Source organism: Tenrec ecaudatus, chromosome 2 (genome assembly GCF_050624435.1).
Source record: "Tenrec ecaudatus isolate mTenEca1 chromosome 2, mTenEca1.hap1, whole genome shotgun sequence".
Lineage (NCBI taxonomy): Eukaryota > Metazoa > Chordata > Mammalia > Afrosoricida > Tenrecidae > Tenrec > Tenrec ecaudatus.
Window position 1 is genome coordinate 152,842,977 of NC_134531.1, and position 13,653 is coordinate 152,856,629.

Consider the following 13,653-nt stretch of genomic DNA (forward strand, 5'->3'; position numbering starts at 1 on the left):
ATTCATAAGAATAATATTTAGGTACCATGAACAGACTGAGAGAACAACCGATAAAGCAACATACAATGTCAAGGTAACTATAGAGAGAATTTAAGAAGAATTAATCAAAAACTTCAAGAACTAAGAGACAAATTACATAAAAAATAGAAACTGTGAAAAAGCAACAAAGAAAATACAGATGATTAATGCTAAAATATGAGGACAAGAAAATAGAAAAGCAAAGTAAAAAAGAATCAATGGAAGAACTGATTATTGACCTGGAAGGCAAATCTTTCCATATAAATCAGTGTAATTAACAATCAGAATCAAGAATAACAGAAAAAATATAGAAAGGGGAAACAAGTGTAAAATTATGTGGAACACCTTCAAATGGAAGAGGTTAATAAGTTATCAGATGTGTTAGCCCAGGTTGACTACAGAAACACATCCAGGACCACTCATATAGAGGTAAGAAAGAGCTTTATATCAAGAAGTAATTATAGATCAAGAAAACATCCCAGCTCGGTCCAGATCAAGTCCTTAAGTCTGATACTAGTCCATAAGTCCCTTGTCAGACTCACAAAGCCACAAGCAATGATGCAGAATGCAGGAAAATCACAGGCTGGTGGGTGAAAAGTCTTTTGATCAGTGCCAGTGGATGCATCTCCAGAAGTCCAACAGGTCTCTGGCTGGTCTCTGATGACTCACAAGCAGAAGGTGAAGCAGAGATAGAGAAAGTATGTGGAAGTTCTAAGGATCCTCCTTATAAGAAGACCATGCCCACAATGAGGCACCATTGGACTGTGACTTGATTAACAGGATAGACTCCACCCCTACACTTTTTGTTTTACCAAGATGATATGAAATTATGTAACCAACACATCAGCATTCCAGAACAGAAGATTTCTTAAAAGCATAAAGAAAACTGTCAAGAAGCTGTTGGAAGAAAATTCCCTAATCTCATGAAAGACTAGATAATACATGTCCAAACTTATTTGGCTAGCTGCAAGATTTTCAGGTAAAAACATCACTCAATGCTCTCCTGAAATTAAAAAGGTTTGTTATATATCCCATAATCCAGGTTAAAGTATTGGCATCTACTTTTGCCAGCCCCATAGATCATTCCATTCCCCTTGATCTGGCAATATCACCCACTTTGGGAAACACTGAACTAAAAGGTATGCATTCAATAAGCCAAATTAATCCTAAACAGGATAGACTCAAAAATGAAGTTATGGGGACTTATCCAAATCAAACTTTCCAATACCAAAAACAACACAAAAACAAAGAAAGAATCCGGAAAGCAGTTCAGGAAAACAAAAAACTACCTACAAAATAAAACCAGTAAGACTAAGCTGTACTTTATTGGCAGAAAACATACAAACAAGGAAGCCATTAAATCACACATATAAAACTTTGGGGGGAAACAATCTGAATTTATATAGTGAAGAACATCATGTCTCAAGTATAAAAGCAAAATTAGGACATTTACAGATAGACAACAGACAACGAACTAGGACACGACTTCCAGCTTTGGAAGAAGAAGCCACTGACAATGTTCTGCATAGCTTCAAATACTGTGTCAAGAACTACAGCTTCAAATACTGTGTCAAGAACTAAAAGCCTAAACAAAGGGAGCAGAACGTTGTCAGAGAGGCTGCCAGAATGGCTTCTCTGTTCTGAGGACACTTAAAATGTAAGTGAAGCGAAGCCAGTTTCCTGAAGCAGAGTCAAGCATGTGACCTGTGTCAGGTAAAACAATCATGGAACGGTTAAAGTCAGTAATGGATTCATTACGTCTACAAGCCAATCACTGTTTCTTTGCTTTGTTTTGTTTGTTTTTCACTTGACTAGATTGTAAGTCCAATGATGCAAATTCAAGCTCCAACAACAGTGTGACCAAAATATAAACTCCATACTGATATTTTAGGCTATCTAATAACTGGTAATGTTAAGAATATCATTTCTATGGGGGATAAAATGATAAAATAATAAAATCCTCTGATCTTGTAGGCACCAGCAAACAAGATAGGACAGTAAGCCCAACTTCTCTCTCAGGGATTCTACACATAGCTGGGGAGGCCCTGCCTGTCCTGGGCCCCTAGATGGGGCTGTGGGAAGACCCCAGCCCCTGCTGCAGTGCTACACACAGCACCAGGCAGGAACACCAGAGAACTGCAGCACTCAACTGATGCCTGGCCACGGGGTGATCTTGCCTTTGAAGTAATCCCACACAGCATCAGTGGAACCCTACATCAAATGGGTACACCACCCCACTACGAAGAGGAAGAGTTGGAACTCATCCAGCCTCACGGACAGGTGATCTGATCAAGTCACGGTTATCTCCTTACCTACTGCTCTATTTCTTCTACTCTGTTCACTAGCCCTTCTATCTTTCCCACCATATTTCAATGAGCTAAGGTTTGTGTTGGGTTTTATTTTCTCTTTCTTCTTTTTCCCTCATTTAAATTTTTTCCCCCTCTTTCTCCTCTTCTCTCCCACTCTCACCAATCATATGCCACTACTGGTTTCCAGGTCACTACCCTCCGCTTAGGGCAAATCAACTCAAGTAGCAGGAGGAACACCAGCCTGCCCTCTGGGGAGTTCTGTACACCACACAGGGCAGCTGGGACAAGCATCTACACCATGCTGCACGGCTGAGGAAAACTCCATCGGAGCTCTAAGGCGATCTTGTCAACTAGGGCAATTCTGCCCAACACCAATGGGTCCCTGCATTAAAAGGGCACACCAACCTTGCATTGTGGGGCAGGGTCTAAACCCCCTTGGCCACACATTGAAGCAATTAGGGAACAGCTATCTCTTTATGCTTTATTTCCTCCGTCTCTCTCTCCTCCCTCTTATGATCACAGTCCATATTAGTGAACACAGTTGGGTTTGTCCCCCTTCTTCTCGTTATTCTCTTTTTCATTCTTTCCTCTTTCTGTCTTTTTTCTCTTCAATAATCTCCCTCTCATTCCTTTCACAAGCCACTGCTGGTTCCCAGACCCTACACTTTTCCTAGGGCAAGCCTGTCCTCCCAGCCTGACCCCTAAGACAGTCTTGCACACAGCACAGCAGAGTCAGCTATTTCTTTATCTATTTAAAAAAATCTCTCTCTTTCTCCTTCCTTTTCTCTTCTCTTTTTTTCTTTCTTTGTGTTCTTCTTTCACGATTTCTTTTTATCCCCTCTTCTTGTAGCTCTTCTCTATCTCTTACCACAGCCTCAGCGGACTCAGTTATCCTTTTTGTTGTTTCATTTTCTTTCTTTTTTTTTTTTTAACTCTTTTCACTTTTGTTTACTCTGTGCATTTTAGGTGTGTGTATGTGAGAGTGAGTGTCAGTTTACTTGGCATTGCTTACTCTTTCTCTCTTTTTCCTCTCCTTTCACTCTTTCCTGTTACAATCCACTGGAAGCCTCCAGGCCTCTCAGCTCTACCTAGGGAAACTCTGAAGGCTGAACTGGGGGAACGCCTACCCACATTTATAGACTTGGAAAGCAGCTGGTGAATTCACGCCGGTCCTCTTTACACATTAAGCAGTAGGGGGTTCGCCTCTACAAAAAGTTGGGGCACCCCAAGCCTAAATCCTGAGACCCTACAAGTGACTGGGTAACATGCCTAGCCACCACTGCTCTACACATCAGACAAGATCACAGCCAAGCACAAATTTAAATACCTGACTAAAAAAACTGTAAGATTTGTATGAGGAAAATTATAAAACACTACTTTAAGAAATCAAGAGTGACATCAACAAATGGAAGAACATCCCATGCCCATGGATTGGCAGACTCAATATAGTAAAGATGTCAGTTCTGCCCACGACATTATATAAGTTCAATGCTATCCCAATATGAATACTGTCTTCCCTCTTCAAAGAATTAGAAAAACAGATTACCAACTTCATATGGAGGGTGAAGAAGCCCAGAATTCGTAGATAACTCCTCAAGAAGGACAAACTGGGAGGGCTTGCTCTACCTGACTTTAGCACGTACTATACAGCCACAGTAGTCAAAACAGTGTGGAACTGGTATAATGACAGATATTCAGAGCAATGGAAAAGAGCTGAAGACCCAGAAATAAAAACATCAGCATACAGGCAACTGATCTTTGATAAAGTCCCAAAAATATTAAATGGGAAGCAGATGCCATCTTCAATAAATGGTGCTGGAAAAAAATGGATATCTACCTGCAGAAAAATGAAGCAAGACCCTTACCTCACTCCATGCACAAGAATAAACTCCATGTAGATTACAGACCTGGAGATAAAACCCCAAACAATTAGGGCCATTAATGAGGGAATTGGGACAAACCTGAGAACCTTGGCACAGGGAATACATAGACTATAGGGAAGGATACAAATACAGAGGAGTCACAAATAGACAAGTGGGATATACTGAAGATAAGACACGTGTGTACATTGAAAGAATTCACCAAGAGAGTAACAAGAGAGTCCACCGACTGGGAAACATCTTTAGCAATGACACATCAGACAAAGGCCTTATTACTAAAATCTACATTACTTTGCAAGATTACAATAAGAGAAACGCTAATTGCACAGTGAGGATATGGGCAAAGGACCTGAGCAGAAGTTTCACAGAGTATGAAATCCAAACGACCAATAAACATATGAGAAAATATTCCAGACCATTAACTGTAAGAGAAATACAAAACAACTATGAGATACGAATGCAGTGTGCCAGCAAGGGGTGGGTGCCAGTGGAGGGCCCCCATACCAGCTACGTGGACAACTGCCTCTCACCCCAGAAGAATTTACTTGAGAGGACAACACTGAAGCTGCAGCTAGGGGAGAGGGCATTTCTGATCAGAGCATATGGGAGCAAATGAAGGGAGGAAGACAGAGTGGAACACAACCTGACCCATCAGACCTGGAGGACGATATCCCTACCCTAAACAGCCAATGGACAGAGTGGACAATATGGCTGATCCCACTATGAGACATGACATCCCTTGATGGCCCAGGGCCCTAAGGGGACAGCACTGGAGACTCGGTGTCAGGAGTGGCCCAGACTGACCCTGTGATACCGAGGCAAACCACTAAAAGCGTGCGGCAGAGCAACCATGGCAGCAGAGCAGGGAGCCCCTGAGGGAGTACAAAGGACAGACTCTGGGGCCAAAGCATGGTACCCCATCCGACCTGAATAAAGGACATGCCTACAGATCAAAAATAAGACCTTGATCTAGTTACAGGTTTTCCTTTCTTTAAAATTTTTTTCTTTCAATTAATTTATTCTTCTCTGGGTAATTTAGTTTCCTCTTTTGTTGTCATCGCTGTGTTCTCACTCATCATCTGTCTTGCTATGGCTTGATTTTTGGTGCGTATTTTTATCTCTACAGATCTATCTAGATAGGATAGACTGGATGAATAGTCTGGGGGAGAAAACAATTGGACCAATGGTTCCGGGGGGACACGGGAGAGGGGGAGTGGGTGTAAGGAGGTGGTGCTGACCAACCCAGGGACAGGGGAGTGGCAAGTGATCCAAAATCAGTGGCAAAGATGATGTGAGAGGCCTGGTAGAGATTCAGCAAGGGCAATGTAGCCTAGAGAAATTATTGGAACCCAAATGAAGGCTGAGCATGACAGGAGGAAAGTCAAAACAAATAGAGGAAAGAAATAGGTGACAAAAGGCATAGAGGTCTAAAGACTAGTATGTACATTATAAATATATTTATATAAGAGTGTAATCTATGTGTATATATTTATAGGTTTAATATTAAGGAAGCAGATGGACATTGGGCCTCCACTCAAACACTTACTCAATGCAAGAACATGTTGTTCTATTAAATTGGCATTCCAGGATGCACATCTTCTGGACACGATAGCTGAAGAAAAATGTGTACATAAGCAAATGTGGCGAAGAAAGCTGAGGGTGCCTGGCAATCAAAAGATATAGTGTCTGGGGTCTTAAAGGCTTGAAGATAAATAAGTGGCTATCTAGCTGAGAAGCCTCAAATCCCACATGGAAGAAACACACCAGCCTTTCTGACCACGATGTATAGAAGGGACCAGTTATCAAACATCAAAGAACTAAAAATCATACCACCTTCCTGATACGAGAAATGAAGACAAACATGTGCATAAGCAAATGCACTGAAGAAAGCTAATGATGACCGGCTATCAAAAGATATAGTGTCTGGGGTATTAAAGCCTTGAAAGTAAACAAGTAGCCATCTAGTTCAGAAGCAACAAAGCTCACGTGGAAGAAACACACCAGCCTGTCTGACCACGAGCTGTCGAAGGGATCAGGTATCAAGCATCAAGGAACAAAAAAATCATATCATTGTAAATGTGGGTGAGTGCAGAGTGGAGACTCAAAGCCCATTGGTAGCCAACCGGACACCCCCTTACTGAAGGGTTGTGGGGAGGAGATGAGTTAGTCAGGGTGTGGGATACCAATGATAAAACATATAACTTTCCTCTAGTTCTTTACCTACATGCTTCCTCCCCCCACTATCATGATCCCAATTCTACCTTACAAATCTGGCTAGACCAGAGAATATACATTAGTACAGATAGCAACTCGAAACATAGGGAATCCAGGACAGATGACTCCTTCAGGAGTAGTGGTGAGAGTGGTGATGCCTGGAGGGTTGAGGGAATGTGGGGTAGAAAGGGGGAACTGATTACAAGAATCTACATATAGCCTCCTCCCTGGTGGATGGACAGCAGAGAAGAAGGCCAGGAGAGACATCATACAGTGTAACATATGACAAAATAATAATAATTTATGAATTATAAAGGGTTCATGAGGGAGGGGGGAGTGGGAAGGAAAGGGGGAAAATGAGCAGCCAATTTTAAGGGCTCAAGTAGAAGGCAAATGTTTTGAGAATGATGATGGCAACAAATTTACATAAGTGTTTGACACATTGGATGTATGTAAGGATTGTGATAAGAATTGTATGAGCCACCAATAAAATTCTTTTTAAAATATGTTTATTTGTATTTTATTAAGTAGGCTGAGGCATTCAACTGTGTGGATCACAACCAGCTATGGGTAACCTTGAAGGAATGGGCACTGTTGAATACATCATAGTGTCCATGTGGAACTTGTGTATCCATGAGGAAGTAGTTGTGCAAACAGAACAAGGGGATACTGTGTGGTTTAAAAATCAGGACAGATGTGCATCAAGGGATTGTCTTACCATCCTTGCTCAATCGTTTTTGTGACCAAATCATCAGAGAAGCTGGACATATAAAGAAAAGTGTGGTGCATCAAGGGATCGTCTTACCATCCTTGCTCAATCGTTTTTGTGACCAAATCATCAGAGAAGCTGGACATATAAAGAAAAGTGTGGTATCAGAATTGGAGGATGGCTTATTTATAATCTGCATGTGCAGTTTTGTTTGTTGAAAATTAAGAGGACATGAAACACTGGCAAATGTCAAGAATTTCAGTATGGATCAAAACTCAATGTAAATAAGACCCAAATCCTCACAACCGGACCAATAAGTAACTTCATGATAAATGGAGAAAGTTTTGAGGTTGTCCAAAGATTTTGTCTTGCTTCAATCCACAATTAATGCTCATGGAAGCAGCAGTCATTAGATCCAAATAGGCACAGCATTAGGTAAATCCGCTGCACAACCCCCTTTTGAGCATTGAAAAGCAAAGATGTTGTTTTGAGGGTTAAGGGGCACCATTTTCCTTTGCCTTGTATGCTCTGTGAAATGTGAACCCTGAATAGGACGCCCGAACAAGAATATATGCATTAGAATTGTGGTGCTGGACGAGATGACAGAACATACCTTGAACTGCTAAACACAACCAACCAAACAATCTGATCTGTTTTGGAAGAGGTACAGCCAGCATGCTCGTTAGCGAAGACAGAGGAAGTATTGATTCATTTGAATTATGGTGTGAAGAAGAATATCGACAGTACTGTGGACTACCCAAAGGGCAAACGGTTCCATCTTGAAAAAAGTACTGCAAGAGTACTCCTTAGGGACAAGGATGGTGAGACTTGGACATGTTGTTGGAGAAAGAATCGTGCTTGGTAAAGTGGAGGGGCAGCAGAAAAGAGGAAGCCCCTCGAGGAGGTGAATTGAAACAGTGGCTGCAATGATGGGCTTAAGAGTAGGAACATGGTTTTATGTCAATTTAAGTTTTTATGAAAATGTCGGGGTAGAGTCAAATCAATCAGTCAGGTTACAGTCTGTTGAAGCCTCCTTGGGGGTGTGTTGTCTTTTCATACATGAGGGAAACTTGGAGCTTCTCTCTTTCTCTGCCACTTCACTTTCCTGCTCTCTGAAACTCTACGACTGACCCTAAGATCTGTAGGTACCCTGCCATGTTTCTACAATATTTGGATCCAGGCAACTCTGCAGCCACTGGGCTGTTATCTTTCTGCTTCCTGGTTCAAAATTCTGCATCACCTGCAGGGTGCTATGGGAGTCTCAAGAGGGACTTATGGACTAACTTCAGATTTATGGACTTGGATTGGACTGGACTGTGATGCTTTCTTTTTTTTAAAATCATTTTACTAGAGGCTCCTACAACTCTTTTCATAATCCATACATACATCATTTGTGTCCAGCACATTCCTACGTATGTTGCCATCATCATTCTCAAAACACCTCTTTCTACTTGAGTCATTGGTATCAGCTCCACATTTCCCCTCCTCCCCTAGAACCATTGATAATTTATAAATAATTATTATTTTATCATATCTTACGCCATCCAACTTCTCCCTCACCCAGTTCTCCACTGTCCGTCCTCCAGGGAGGAGGTTACATGTAGACCTTGTCATCTGTTCCCTCTTCCTCCCTCAGTCTCCCTCCACCCTCCTGATATCATCACTCTCACCACTGATCCTCAGGGGTTCGTCTGTCCTGGTTTCCTTGTATTTCCAGTTCCTATCTGTGCCAGTGTACATCTTCCGGTCCAGCCGGTTAGGTAAGGTAGAATTGGGATCATGAGAGTGGTGGGGGGGGGGGGGAAAGCATTTAAGAACTAGAGGAAAATTGTATGTTTCATCATTACTACACTGCATCCTGACTAGCTCGTCACCTCCCCACAGCCCTTCTGCAAGGGGATGTCCAATTTCCCCCAGATGGACCCTGGGTCCGCACTCTGCATTCCCCCTCATTCGCAATGCTATGATTTTTGCTTTCTCTCTATATAATTACTTTTTGATATAAATATATTTCTTATACATAGTGACTGCCACTAGATTTGTTTCACTAACAACCAGACCTAAAGCACTGCATTTGCATGCAAAAGTTGGACACTGAGTTATAAAGATAAAAGAAGAATTGATTCATTTGAATTGTAGTGCTAGAGAAGAATATTGAAAGTACTATGGACTGCCAAATGGATAGATAAATCTATCTTCAAAGAAGTACAGTCAGAGTTCATCTTAGAGAATGGAGAGACTGCATTATACTCTGGACACGTTATCAGGAGCGATCAGTCCCTGGAGAGGGATGCAATGTACAGTAAGATAGCAGTAAAAAAGAGGAAGGCGCTCAACAAGATGGATTGATGTCAACAAGATGGCTTCAACAATTGGCTTACACATAGGAACAATTGTGAAGATGGCAAAGAGTGAGGCAGTGTTTTTGTTGGGCACAGGGTCATTATCAGTCGACCTGACTTGATGGCAACCAATAACAACAGCAACATCCCTAAGCCAGGACACCAATGGCGGTACAGAAATTCATAGACCTCTGAAGGTATTGGCACCTTCAGATATTTATACCCCACCAGACTCAATGTCACCTCACAACAAAACAGACACAATTATTAAATATATATATATATATATAAAATTGTATTTTGGTGAGAGTTTACATAGCAAATTAGGATCCCATAAAACAGTTTGTATACATGTTGTTCAATGACATTGACTATATTTTTCACATTATATCAACATTCTTTAAGAAAAGTTAGTGGTTTACTTAATAGAGTATTCACAAATCATATACCTCCATAGTTAAATCACTTTAAAATGAGTTGTATATACATAATCACAATAAGCTCCAGTGATTGACTCCCTGTCCTTAATTCCTTGTTTTCTTCCACATCCCTTCACCCTCCCTGGCTCCCCCGCCCACCCCCACGTTCCTGATAAACCCTTGGAACAGTTATTTTCTCCATGCATGGACTCCTCTGATGCTTCACAAACTGGAAAACCCAGCAGAAGCAATATAAGATATCAAGAATAAGAGAACAATACTATAAAAATACAAATACAAATAAAGAGTAAGAAAGAAAAGACCACCTTCAATATTTTAAAAGCCAAGGAAGAAATTTTTATCATGGAACTAGTAATAAATACTTGAGACCTAGATAAAAGTCAGATTGGGTCAAGATGAAGGTCAGCTGACCATGTGTCAAATTATACTATGTTCAAGTCACAATAAACACTTTTGCAATCATTTATGTCTGATAGTATGGCTGTTGGAATCCCTTACCTGTGGCTAGCAGGGATCTGCCAGAGGCTTAATCTAACTAGATATTCTGCAGAGGAATTTTGAGCTCCCACTGTCCCACACAGCCTTCTAAAAATTGTGTGTTCACAATTTAAGCTCTGATATTTTCCCCTTAATCATATTTGGATTTGTTATTGTCATCTTTGGATCATACAGGCTGGTGTATTTTTTCCACGTGGACTTAGTTGACTCCTCACTTAGATGGCTGCTTGTTTGACTACAATCCCCAGACACTATTCCAGTTGATAACAGGGCACCATCTTCTTTCGTCACCACACTTTGCTGTAGCACCCTGAGCTTCTGTGATAATTTCATGGAAGCCAAGTGATCAGAACTAACTGTTCTTGGACTGTGGGCTAGGGGTTAGTGGAAGCTCAGAATCTATCTGCTTGTCCACGGATGATGCAGGACTCTGGTTTACTTTGGCTGTCTATTACAACAAAATGAAAACTCCAGAAGACCAACAACACCAACAAGCCAGAAGACAGACCAACAAACCAAAACAAAAAGTACAACAAAACCAAGACCAGAAACTAACAAACAAAGACAGAAGAGAAAACCCCAAAGAAACAAAAAAGAGAACCATGGTCAGGCATTCCCCTGTGGTGTGAAGAGATCGTATTGATACCATCAACCACTTTCCCACGACACACAACTTAAGCCACTTTCTATATGAGTAGTCTATACAAGCTCAATTCTAAGTTGAGTCTCACCCCATAAGTTGTAGCTCGGCACACTTAGAGCTCCCAATATATTGAGCTCCAAACTGGCACAAATACTGAGATCATGTATACGTTGGGAAAGAAGGACTGAGGCACTAAAGAGAAGAAAGACTTCTAAGGTTCCAAGACTGTGATGAAGCAAACACAGGAGGTGTAGGACAGGGGAAGCCTTGTTAATTGGTCACTTTTCTTGGAGTTATTGCCTGGGGTTTCTGGCAAACACAAGGTCATAAGGATGCACCATTGGAGTTTTGGTTTCCGGTCTGGAAATAAGTGGAAGACAGATAAAGCGTGTTGGAGAAACAGTTATGTGTCATCTGCTATATACTGTTACCTATGCAGAGTATTACTAAAAGTCTATACCAGTTGTGGTTAGAACCACATACCCAGGAGCCAGATGGCCTATAGTAGCAGAGGTCACAGGACCCTGTGACGCAGAGGCTAAGGATCAGAGAGAGGATTTCTGAATGGAGTAGAAGTGCCCCTTGGGGTTTCCAAGGTTGTAAATCCTGATTGGAACAAAAACCTCTTCGTTTTCCCTTAGAATAGCTGGTGGGTTCATACTGCTGACCTTGTAGGTAGAAGCCCAAAACATATCCTATTTTGCCACCACAACTCCTTTTGTAACTGATTAGGTTCCCTAAAAAAATACCATAATTCTAAGCACTGCCTGTGAGTTCTGTGTGGCCAGTGTCCCAGATTACTGGAATCAACAGAGGAGAGTGCTATGGAAGTGACAATTGGTGTGGTGTCAGAATAGGACAAGGAAGAATGGAGGGAGTCATTCTGATCTGCCACCTGGCAAGTGGACTTAGACAGCTGTGAATTTGAATTCTTCTCTTACTGAAGCCAGAGGAGGTTAGATGTGGTCAATACCCTAAGATGGCTCCAGTCCTGCTAGACCTCTGCAGAGGCTTTTAAGACTGTCCTGAAGTGTTCTGATCTTGAAAACTCTGGAGCTTATGGCCATGACCTTCAGTGCTTCCAGGATATCAGTAGGAACAGCCAGACCCAGATTCCCACTCTGGAATGTAAGTATGTGGTTTGCACTAACCCATACTACAGTCCTTCTTTATTTGTCTCCCCATATAAACTGCCTTCTATCTTTTTTCAGGAACAATCTTTGTCTATGTTCAGCCTGTTGCCCCTAGACCTCCTTGTACATAAGTCCCAACAAGTCCACATCAGAGTATGGCTCCACATTATTCCTTCACTCTTTAGCCCTCACCATTAAAGTGAAGTAGTTATGGGTTCAAATCCCAGATCTATCACGAGCTAACTGGGTAAAGTAGTGGAATTGCTTTACCTCTTATTGCTTAAGAAGTTTATAAGAATAATAATATAAAAATCTATACCATTTTGAGAATTTAATAAATTTTGTTTGTTTCAGTTTCATTGTAACAGTTTTATTAGAATTTCATTCACATACTATATAATTGAATGATTAAATCATATTAAGAAAAGTTGTCACCATATTCCATTCTATAACATTTTCTTCTTCCTTTCAGTCATTGTTATGCATGCATTTTTTTTCTTATTGTGACGAAAATATACACAGCAGAATATTCTCCAATTCCAAAACTTCTACTTGTATACTTCGGTATCATTGATTATACTCTTTGTGTTGTACCACCACAATTGATAACCATTTTCAATTTATTCTACTACCATTGACATAAACTCAATGATCCCTGCACACCTTTTTCTCCTTTACCTACGGTAATCATTAGTCATTTGTTTTCTTCTTCATCTTTTTCAATTGTGGTTTTCTTGATATAGTATTCACATATCATATACTTTTATGGTTACATAACTTTTACAATGAGTTGTATATAATCGCAATCAATTTTAGTGCTCCCTTCCTCCCAGATTCATTGTTTGCTTCCCAAATCCCTTCATCCTCCCTATCTCCCATTCAACCACCTTCTACATCCCTGATAAAACATTGCATCAGTTACTATCTCTATGCATCTACTCTTTGTGTGCATCACAAACTGGGCGGGGGTGGGGGGAAGCATCCCAGGATCATTGTTACAGAGAGTAGGGGGGTTAAGACATACTAGCTGCGCTTGGGCTTAGAGATCGTGCTGGAGGGTGGTGTCCAAGGCCTCCCTTTTCACGACGGACTGCTCTGGAAATGGGACAGTCAGTACTGCTTCCTTATGTTCATCACTTGACCCTGCAATGATTGCGAACACAAAGGGTATGTGATAGTTTTTCACGTAAGACTGCTGGACGGAATATTCAGAAATATACATTATTTTTTTTCTATTACTAACCTAAATAGCAGCACATTGGCAGGGAACTGCCAGAAATTATGGTAGGAGTCAGAAGAAAACACGGAACAAGGGATAGCATTGCAAAGAATAGCAGGATGTTCACTGGTGTGCCACAGACTATGGCACGGCATTCGACTGTACAGTCCATAATAAACATGGACAACCTTGGGAAGAGTAGGACTTCCAGAATACTTTGTTGTGCTCATGAGGAACTTGTACAGGGA